The 10,649-nt window shown below is 41.7% G+C and overlaps 1 protein-coding gene across 1 annotated transcript in view; it reads left to right on the top strand.

Annotated features, from left to right (window-relative positions):
- Window positions 1-3,528: 3,528 nt before the first annotated feature.
- Window positions 3,529-10,649, top strand: part of LOC139766058 (uncharacterized) — an 83,072-nt gene continuing 75,951 nt past the window's right edge. The window contains exon 1 of the mRNA XM_071694210.1: window positions 3,529-3,713. The gene's annotated coding sequence lies outside the window, so the exon portion shown is untranslated. The remainder of the gene's footprint in view (window positions 3,714-10,649) is intronic.

Genomic DNA, 10,649 nt, shown 5'->3' with positions numbered 1-10,649 from the left:
ATCTTGTTTGCTCTTTTCACTGCTTCTCTTCATTGCATACTTGCTTTTACGTTACCAGAGCTTATTACGCCAAAGTATTTTCCTCAACTTTTTCCATTTCAACAGAATTCATAATGTAGCTTCATTTCTACCAACAATATGTAAAACTTTGCATTTAATAATATCAAAATTCATTTCCCTCTTATGAGCTCCGTCTATCAGGTTGTCTGTGTCAGTTTGAAGCTGTGGACATTCAAATGCATTTGTAGTTATGTTTCAACTTAGTATCATCTGAAAATTTCGCTATCCAAGAATGCAGCCCATTATCAATATTATCAATATCAGTGATATACGTGAGGAAGCGAAGCGGTCCCATTACTGACCCTGAGGCACACCACTTGTTATGTTTATCTGTTCTGTGGCTTGAGCATGAATCATGCAGTGTCAACCAATGTTTTATCCATCGAATTACAACTCCACCAATAGCAGGTGACTTGATCATTGTAAGTAACCTCTGATGTAGAATCTTAAGAAATTCTTTTTGATAATCTTTACAGATGACATTATTTACTTTACTTTTGTCATACATGTTGACTGTATCATAAAAGAAACAGATTTGTCAAACATGAATGATTTCATCGAAAACTATGCTGAGAGGTGTTCATTAAATAGTGGTTCTCTAGATTGTTTACGGTTTTGTCTCGAATGGTGGCACCATGTTTTCCAACTACAGACATTAAAGTAATTGATCGATGATTTCCAGGCATTGAATTATCCTCCCTTTTTAATACTAGTGTAAAGATCGGCAAACTACCATTTTTCTGAAACTTTCCCAGTAGCAAGTGGATAGAGCAGTCAACGGCTTAACTATCTCATTTTTCGCCTTTTCATCGTCCTCGGATAAGACTTATAAAAGGCTGCCATCTCATTTATTTTCATTCTGTTTATTGGTAGCAGTATGTCTCTGGCTTTTATGTCATTTTGTTACAGGACGTTCTCTTCTCTTATCAGTAAAACTGGATTCGGGACGTGAGTAATGTCTTCCATCGTAAATGCAGATCCAAAGAAGTCATATAAGATTTTTCCCCTGGCTTCATTATCTTGAACCAAGTCAACGTTTTCTGAAAATGGATAAAGATCCTTGCTATGATCATCTTGACGTTTACTAAGCCACATTAGTTTTTTATTTTCCCTTCGTATATTGATATTATTTATTCTATAATGTTGGATTTTGATCTGTCACTTCGAACATTTTACAAAAGCTTTTTCCAGCTACGTTTTTGTCGTTCTTATTGACCATAACATACATTCTTCTGCGCAAATCTGATGTGTATAGATTACTGAAAAATAATATTTTAGAAATATGGAGAAGAGCACCAATACAGTATAGAAGCGAAAGAAGCTTTTACATTCATGAAAACATGTAGCTTAGGAGGGATCTGGTTCCTTTAAAGATGAATAGCTAATAGTGAAATAAAGGAAAGTTTTTTAGTCTGTTGGATATTGAATGTTAATGAACATTTCTCCGGTATATATATATATATATATATATATATATATATATATATATATATATATATATATATATATATATATATATATATATATATATATCATCCCTGGGGATAGGGGAGAAAGAATACTTCCCATGTATTCCCTGCGTGTCGTAGAAGGCGACTAAAAGGGGAGGGAGCGGGTGGCTGGAAATCCTCCCCTCTCATTTTTTTTTAATTTCCCAAAAGAAAGAACAGAGAAGGGGGCCAGGTGAGGATTTTCCCTCTAAGGCCCATTTCTCTGTTCTTAACGCTACCTCGCAAATGCGGGAAATGGCGGGGGGCTGGAAATCCTCCCCTTCCGTTTTTAAGTTTCCAAAAGAAGGAACAGAGAAGGGAGCCAATTGAGGATATTCCCTCGAAGACTCACTCCTCTGTTCTTAACGCTACCTCGCTAATGCGGGAAATGGCGAATATGTATAATATATATATATATATATATTTCTTTCTTTCAAACTATTCGCCATTTCCCGCGTTAGCGAGGTAGCGTTAAGAACAGAGGACTGGGCCTTTTTTGGAATATCCTCACCTGGCCCCCTCTGTTCCTTTTTTTGGAAAATTAAAAAAAAAAAAAACGAGAGGGGAGGATTTCCAGCCCCCCGCTCCCTCCCCTTTTAGTCGCCTTCTACGACACGCAGGGAATACGTGGGAAGTATTCTTAATCCCCTATCCTCAGGGATAATATATATATATATATATATATATATATATATATATATATATATATATATATATATATATATATCAAAATTACTATAAAGCAAAATGTATTCTCCTTTGATAATAATATTTGAAGTCATGTGTTATTCATGACTGAGGAATAATGTCTTCGTCGTAACAAATGATGAACTCTAATTATCTATAGTGATGTCATGGTTTGTCATGTCCATTTGGGTTTGACCTTCAGCAACAGATGACTAGGTTCAAGGGTTGACAGCTGTCAGTTGTTGGCAGGTAAGATCAATATGACCTTGTTGGTGGTATTCAAAATTTGTATTCTCTAATTTCCCCGGAGAGAATTATTAAAAGGTTAATGTCTACAGTATGGTGACTCAAATGCCTCTGTTACGAATGGCTTTACTAAGAAACAATTATCATAATTGTATTCTTATAATACCAGTTTGTCTTTTTTTTCAGTGCATCTAATTTGCATCAGATTAGGTATGATATATCGAGCATATATCAGAATTAAAATCTGAGGTCAATTATGCCCCGCTGTCAAAAATTTATGCCAATGTTCCGTTGTACAGTCTTTATTACAAATAAAAAGTATACGCGCGTGCGCGTTAGATAGACACCAGGTCGCAATTTATATAATTTTTGCGAGTCCAACAACCTTGACTTTTCTGGAATCAAAAACTTGAATGCAATAATAAATGTTAAACAACCTAGTGTGTTCAAATTTTGCTCAGCTTGGTTTTATAGTCCACACTGCAGCACACTACCTACACTCGTCGTAATTATCTGGGTAGTTGAGGAGTGAAGCTGATCTGTTAGACTCGTTTCAGATTTCGTATTATACCCTCAGTGGCAGACGACTCATCTTAGGAAAATGTTTGAATTAAATAAATTCGTGTTATGTTTGATTTGCTGGTTTCCTATTTATCTTAATGTTAGAATATTAATGAGAGATTATCCAAGCGATCTACACGTCTCCTGATCTGTCTTTCTACACAAACTTCCAGATTTGTCTTCTCTTATGGAACACTTCGTCATACAACACCTCACCATCATGCACGCTGGTGGTGGTGTGAGCATGTTCTTCCATCACATCACGATCTTAACCTCCGTAACTCATTGCGTTGTGCCCTCCATTATATATATATATATATATATATATATATATATATATATATATATATATATATATATATATATATACACATATATCATCCCCCCGCCCTCTTGTTGCTGCCCCCACTCCTCTCCCAAGTGACCTTCTGACGTCACTAGCTCAGAGGGAGGGCCCCAGCGGGGCTTGGCCAGACAACTAGCCAGTAGCAGGCGAGACGCCGTCCTCACAAGTGGTTGTGTACCTCCCCTGGCCTGGCAGCTCACCGAGGTAAACACAGGCTGCAGCATATCAGTGGTGGACGGAGGTGAATGAAGTTATACAAACGCTGTGATCACGTTCACGACACAAACATTCAACAGTGGATGAAGAGTGCAACAACGTGAAAGGTACTAGATAACTTTAGACGTTAGTATTACGCCTTTATGTACATGTATTTCGTGTTAACCGTGTAGTACAAACGTTTGTTTATACACGTATGCTTATTATGATTATTGTTTGATTTTCATCTCAGAAAGCTGCCAATCTCGCCACTCCTTCGATTTTTCATGACCTAAAGTCTATTGTTACATGAAGTTTCGATGGTAACATCAGCGCACACGTTCCCATAGCCTGAATTAGCTGACCAGTTATGTCGTCATCCGTAGAAATGATGCCATTGACTAGTTACAGGATATTGTTTCAGTTGTGTTGCAGACGTGATGAATATCTACAGATGACAAATTATTGAACAGTTGCTACATTTGTCAGAAAACTTGACGTGGGTCAGTTTAGTGATGTGCGACGGTGAACAGGTTGAGGAAAACAGTTGAGAGAATCGCTGAAGGGAGTAAGTAAGTGGTAATAGGCAAATAAGAGGGGAAGAGATGGTGAGAGTTACTGTATAGGATGAAGTGTGGCAAAACGGCTTGGTTAGATGGGACTTAATTTCTCAAGAAAGGGTGTGGCAATGTTGGTGATAGGAAGGATTTTCAGTGTATGTATGACCTGTGGTATATGGGAAGTGGTATATGGGAACTGCTTATATGCCTGTATATGGCCATCGTGAAAAGGCAAGAGGGATATGAATATGATGTAGGCTCTCATTACAGCGGTTTAAGTTTGTTGAATATACCTGGCAAGTGTTGTGGGAGAGAGGCATACACAAATCATCAGACTTGCAGAACTAACGTAGGATTGCTACAGGATGGTGAACCAGTTTCTTTATTATTTTTTTCAAGAATCTGTGTGAGAAATACTTTTGGAAGGAAAATGATTTGTACGTAGCATTTATGGATCTGCTAGAAGCGTGAGTTAAGGTTGAAGGAGATACTTTGTGGAAGGTGTTGCGAACATACGATGTAGGAAGAAAGCAGCTTGAAACAGTGAAAGTTATTGTCAAGACAGCAAATTGGAGCGATGTGGTATACAGGGGATGACGAGCTGTTAGTGGACCGAACCAAGGAACATGAAACAGTTACGGAAACCCACATTAAGATCTGTGGGGCTGAACTTTTGACAGGTGGCTCTGGTGTCGGTATATTATGAATGACACTCGTCTACAACGAAGGTGGTGGTATGAGGACGCTCTTCCTCTGTTCTTTTAGCAGTCTCGCTGACGTGGGACACTGCTAGCAGTCTCGCTGACGTGGGACACTGCTAGCACTCTCGCAGACGTGGGACACTCCTAGCAGTCTCGCTGACGTGGGACACTGCTAGCAGTCTCGCTGACGTGGGACACTGCTGGCAGTATCGCTGACGTGGGACACTGCTAGCAGTCTCGCTGACGTGGGACACTGCTAGCAGTCTCGCTGACGTGGGACACTGCTAGCAGTATCGCTGACGTGGGACACTGCTAGCAGTCTCGCTGACGTGGGACACTGCTAGCAGTCTCGCTGACGTGGGACACTGCTAGCAGTCTCGCTGACGTGGGACACTGCTGGCAGTATCGCTGACGTGGGACACTGCTAGCACTCTCGCTGACGTGGGACACTGCTAGCAGTCTCGCTGACGTGGGACACTGCTGGCAGTATCGCTGACGTGGGACACTGCTAGCAGTCTCGCTGACGTGGGACACTGCTAGCAGTCTCGCTGACGTGGGACACTGCTAGCAGTATCGCTGATGTGGGACACTGCTAGCAGTCTCGCTGACGTGGGACACTGCTAGCACTCTCGCTGACGTGGGACACTGCTAGTAGTATCGCTGACGTGGGACACTGCTAGCAGTCTCGCTGACGTGGGACACTGCTAGCAGTCTCGCTGGCGTGGGACACTGCTAGCAGTATCGCTGACGTGGGACATTGCTAGCAGTCTCGCTGGCGTGGGACACTGCTAGCAGTATCGCTGACGTGGGACACTGCTAGCAGTCTCGTTGACGCGGGACACTGCTAGCAGTCTCGCTGACGCGGGACACTGCTAGCAGTCTCGCTGACGCGGGACACTGCTAGCAGTCTCGCTGACGCGGGACACTGCTAGCAGTCTCGCTGACGCGGGACACTATTAGCAGTATCGCTGACGCGGGACACTATTAGCAGTATCGCTGACGTGGGACACTGCTAGCAGTCTCGCTGACGCGGGACACTGCTAGCAGTATCGCTGACTTGGGACATTGCTAGGATAATAGCAAGAAAAAAGAATATGGTGATTTTGTGTATCATTCGGTCTCTCTCTGGAAGAGAACTTTGCCATATAATTGCCATAAGTCCTAAGCTGAACCCTCACGGTGTAGTGATGAGTGTAGCAACAACAGTAGTATGGTGAAGATCAGGTTACGAAGTACATGTCAAAGTTTTGACCGAACAGTTGAGTTTAGGTTAAGAAAGAAAACGGTGTAGTGAAGGTCAGGGTGCAGTTAAAATGGCCGTAGACTTGACAAAACAAAAATCCTAGATACGACCAAGGCCAAATGTACTGATGATAGTAATACTGGCTGTTTATTGTACCATTGTAAACAGATAAAATATATGGAGATAGTAAGTGCCAAAAACAGACATAATGTATGGAGATAAATAACATACATAAATAGCTACATACATGTAGTTATTTATGTATGTTATTTATGTTTCCCATAGAGAAATTAATAGTAAATCTGTATTGTGAGTACGCTTGGCTCAAGAAATGGAAGTTACAGAAAACTTTGATAGCTCAAATATGAACAACAATCGTGCGCTGTTGAAATTACGTTCCATCATTTTTCGTGTGTGATGCATCAGTTAATCTTCAGCAACTTAGACTTTATTGGTACACAAAAAATATCTTTATACATGAATGCATCGGGATGATATCCCTGAAGTCAATACAAAAGCATAAAACGAAATTTGTGTTCTATTTGTATAACACGTTATGGGTCAACCTTGTCTGTACCAGGTGGACTGTCAACACCTACATACTGTCTACTTCCTTCCCTTGTATTTCCTTCTCTGATCATTTTGGTTTTCCTGTTCATCCACTTTCCTTAACTTTCAGCATGGCCGTTAGAGTAAATGTTCTCACCTGTGGCTACGTTTGGCACATTGTGAGTGGCTGATAGCTATTAAAACTAACACCAAACATTCGGTTTTGAAAAGTCCCGTAAATACAGTGGGTGTATATAATCTGAATATGAGAAAATTTCCCGTCGATATATATATATATATATCATACAAACCTCCAACAGCGAGGATCGAACCCGGGACCCCTGTGCAAGAGGCAGGCATGTAACCGCTAGGCTATGGGACTATATAATAGGTAACAACTATTCTTGCACAGCGATCCCGGGTTCGATCCTGGCTGTTAGAGGTTTGTATGTTCTATGAAGGTGCGCGTTCATATGCACTTTATTCGTATTCATATACCTCCGCGTTGTACAGTTAGGTTCGGTAAAACGCTATCAGCTGGCTATGTGCGTCTGTTCGGAAATAACCGGTATAGACCCCGTTGCTCACCATTGTGAGACAAAGAGTATTCGAGTACTTAGTATTTCGAATAGTTGTTCCCTATTATACAGTCCCATAGCCTAGCGGTTAGCATGCCTGCCTCTTGCACAGGGTTCCCGGGTTCGATCCTCGCTGTTGGAGGTTTGTATGTTCTTAGAAGGTGTGCGTTCATATGCACTTTATTCGTATATATATATATATATATATATATATCTTTCATACTTTTCGCCATTTCCCGCGTTAGCGAGGTAGTGCTAAGAACAGAGGACTGGGCCTTTGAGGGAATATCCTCAACTGGCCTTCTTCTATGTTCCTTCTTTTGGAAAATTAAGAAAAAAAAAAAAAAGAGAGGGGAGGATTTCCAGCCAACCGCTCCCTCCCCTTTTAGTCGCCTTCTACGACACGCAGGGAATACGTGGGAAGTATTCTTTCTCCCTTATCCTGAGGGATAATATATATATATATATATATATATATATATATATATATATATATATATATGGTTACGAATCCTACTGTGAAGGACCGTCAGTTATATTTGTTACCCACGCTGGATAATGTTATCTTAACGTTATAGGATGAAAGCAAACACCAGGGTTAAATCTACATAATACAAGTAAAGAGTACAAGATAACAAGCACATTATTCGGGTACAAACACCTTCGTTAACACTTAACATTCAATATTCCACATTCTACATTCTAGGGAGGATCTCAGACCAAATGTCTTTCCTATATGAAAAGTTGACTATAAAAGCATGATACAAGACACTTATTCATTGGGCAATTCTATGACAAGTGTTGATACATCGTTACACTCAGACCTGACGTGACACAGTATAACATCTTACAATCTTGGGCAGCGGTGGCTACGGGGTTCGAGACAGGGAAAGCCTACACTACCTTGTTGGGCTCGGGACTCCTGAAGGAATCGACTCCCAGACGATTGTCTGAGCCTTTTATCTGAAGGACCAGCAAGGCAGGAACAGCTAGCCACGCCTTGACCCGCCACCTATGGCTACGATAGGTCGGAATGACCACAATTGCCCTTGATAGGTCAAAAAAATGATTGTCACGCCCTCATTCGACGTGATTGGCTGGAGGAGGCCTAAGGTCAGGCCGTCATACTGTCTAACAGCCCAGCCCTGCATCATTGATGACGCAACCAGGGTGGGTGGACGACGTTTCCCAGACATGACCTCGTGAGTGACCCCGAGTCACTTGACCATGGGACCTGAGAAGTAATCAGCAGATCGGTTGCGTGACGCACCACTAATCTTGGCCACCTGGCGTGAGGTGTGGGAGGTCACAGATACACTTGGGACCGGTCCAGGAATCTCTTGGGACTTCCCAGGTCATCACGTGGCTTATCTAAGCATATTATATATATATATATATATATATATATATATATATATATATATATATATATATATATATATATATATATATATATATTTTCTTTTTCTTCTTTCAAACTATTCGCCATTTCCCGCGTTTGCAAGGTAGCGTTAAGAACAGAGAACTGGGCCCTTGAGGGAATATCCTCACCTGGCCCTCCTCTCTGTTCCTATATATATATATATATATATATATATATATATATATATATATATATATATATAAGTAGGAGAGATGGCCAGAGAGCGTTATGGAACCACGTGTCAATTGATAGGCGAGTGAAAGAGAGACTTTTGGATGTTAATGTGCTGAGAGATGCAACTGAAGGGATGTCTGATCATTATCTTGTGGAGGCGAAGGTGAAGATTTGTAGAGGTTTTCAGAAAAGAAGAATGTTAGGATGAAGAGAGTGGTGAGAGTAAGTCAGCTTGGGAAGGAGATTTGTGTGAGGAAGTACCAGGAGAGAATGAGTGCAGAATGGGAAAAGATGAGAGCAAATGACGTAAGGGGAGTAGAGGAGGAATGGAAAGTATTTAGGTAAGTAGTGAAAGCTTACGCAAAAGATGCTTGTGGCATGAGAAAGGTAGGAGGTAGGCAGATTAGAGAGGGTAGTGAGTGGTGAGATGAAGAAGTAAGATTGTTAGTGAAAGAGAAGAAAGAGGCGTTTGGACGATTTTTGCAGGGAAGTAGTGCGAATGACTGGGAGATGTATAAAAAAAAACGAGGCAGGAGGTCAAGAGAAAGGTGCAAGAGGTGAAAGAGAGGGCAAATGAGAGTTGGGGTGAGAGAGTATCATTCAACTTTAAGGAGAATAAAAAGATGTTTTGGAAGTAGGTAAATAGAGTGCATAAGACAAGAGAACAAACATGAACATCGGTGAAGGGGGCTAATGGGGAGGTAATGTCAAGTAGTGATGAAGTGAGAAGCAGATGGAGTGAGTATTTTGAAGGTTTGTTGAATGTGCTTGACGATAGAGTGGCAGATGTAGGGTGTTTTGGTCGAGGTTGTTTGCGAAGTTAGAGGGTCAAGGAGAATGATTTGGTAAACAGAGAGGAGGTAATGAAAGATTTGCGGAAGATGAAAGCCGGCAAGGCAGCGGGTTTGGATGGCATTGTAGTGGGATCTATTAAAAAAGGGGGTGACTGTTGTTGACTGGTTGGTGAGGATATTCAATGTATGTATAGTAGGGTTGAGGGACAAGTAGATTGGGAGATAAGTTTGAATGGAGAAAAACTTGAGGAGGTGAAGTGTTTTAGATATCTGGGAGTGGATTTAGCAGCGGATGGAACCATGGAAGCGGAAGTGAGTCATAGGGTGTTGGAGGGGGCGAAGGTTCTGGGAGCGTTGAAGAATGTGTGGAAGGAGAGAACGTTATCTCGGAGAGCAAAAATGGGTATGTTTGAAGGAATACTGGTTCCAACAATGTTATATGGTTGCGAGGCGTGGGCTGTAGATAGAGTTGTGCAGAGGAGGGTGGATGTGTTAGAAATGAAATGTTTGAGGGTAATATGTGGTGTGAGGTGGTTTGATCGAGTAAATAATGAAAGGTTAAGAGAGAGATGTGTGGTAATAAAAAGAGTGTGGATGAGAGAGCAGAATAGGGTGTATTGAAATGGTTTGGTCACATGGAAGATTGACAAAGAGGATATATGTGTCAGAGGTGGAGGGAACGAGAAGTGGGAGACCAAATTGGAGGTGGAAGGATGGAATGAAAACGATTTTGATTGATCGGGGTCTGAACATACAGGAGGGTGAAAGGCGTGCTAGGAATAGAGTGCATGGGAACGATGTGGTATACCGGGGTCGACGTGATGTCAAAGGATTGAAGCAGGGCATGTGAAGCGTCTCGGGTAAACCATAGAAAGTTTTGTGTGGCCTGGAAAGGAGCTGTGGAAAGGGAGCTGTGGTTTCGGTGCATTATACATGACAGCTAGTAACTGAGTGTGAACGAATGTGGCCTTTGTTGTCTTTTCCTAGCGCTGCCTCGTGCGCACGGGGGGGGGGGGGGGGGTCATTTCATGTGTGGCGAGGT

This window comes from Panulirus ornatus, chromosome 56 (assembly GCF_036320965.1).
Source record: "Panulirus ornatus isolate Po-2019 chromosome 56, ASM3632096v1, whole genome shotgun sequence".
Classification (NCBI taxonomy): Eukaryota; Metazoa; Arthropoda; class Malacostraca; order Decapoda; family Palinuridae; genus Panulirus; species Panulirus ornatus.
The sequence above is the reverse complement of the archived record's forward strand: the minus strand, read 5'-3'. Positions and strand labels throughout refer to the sequence as shown.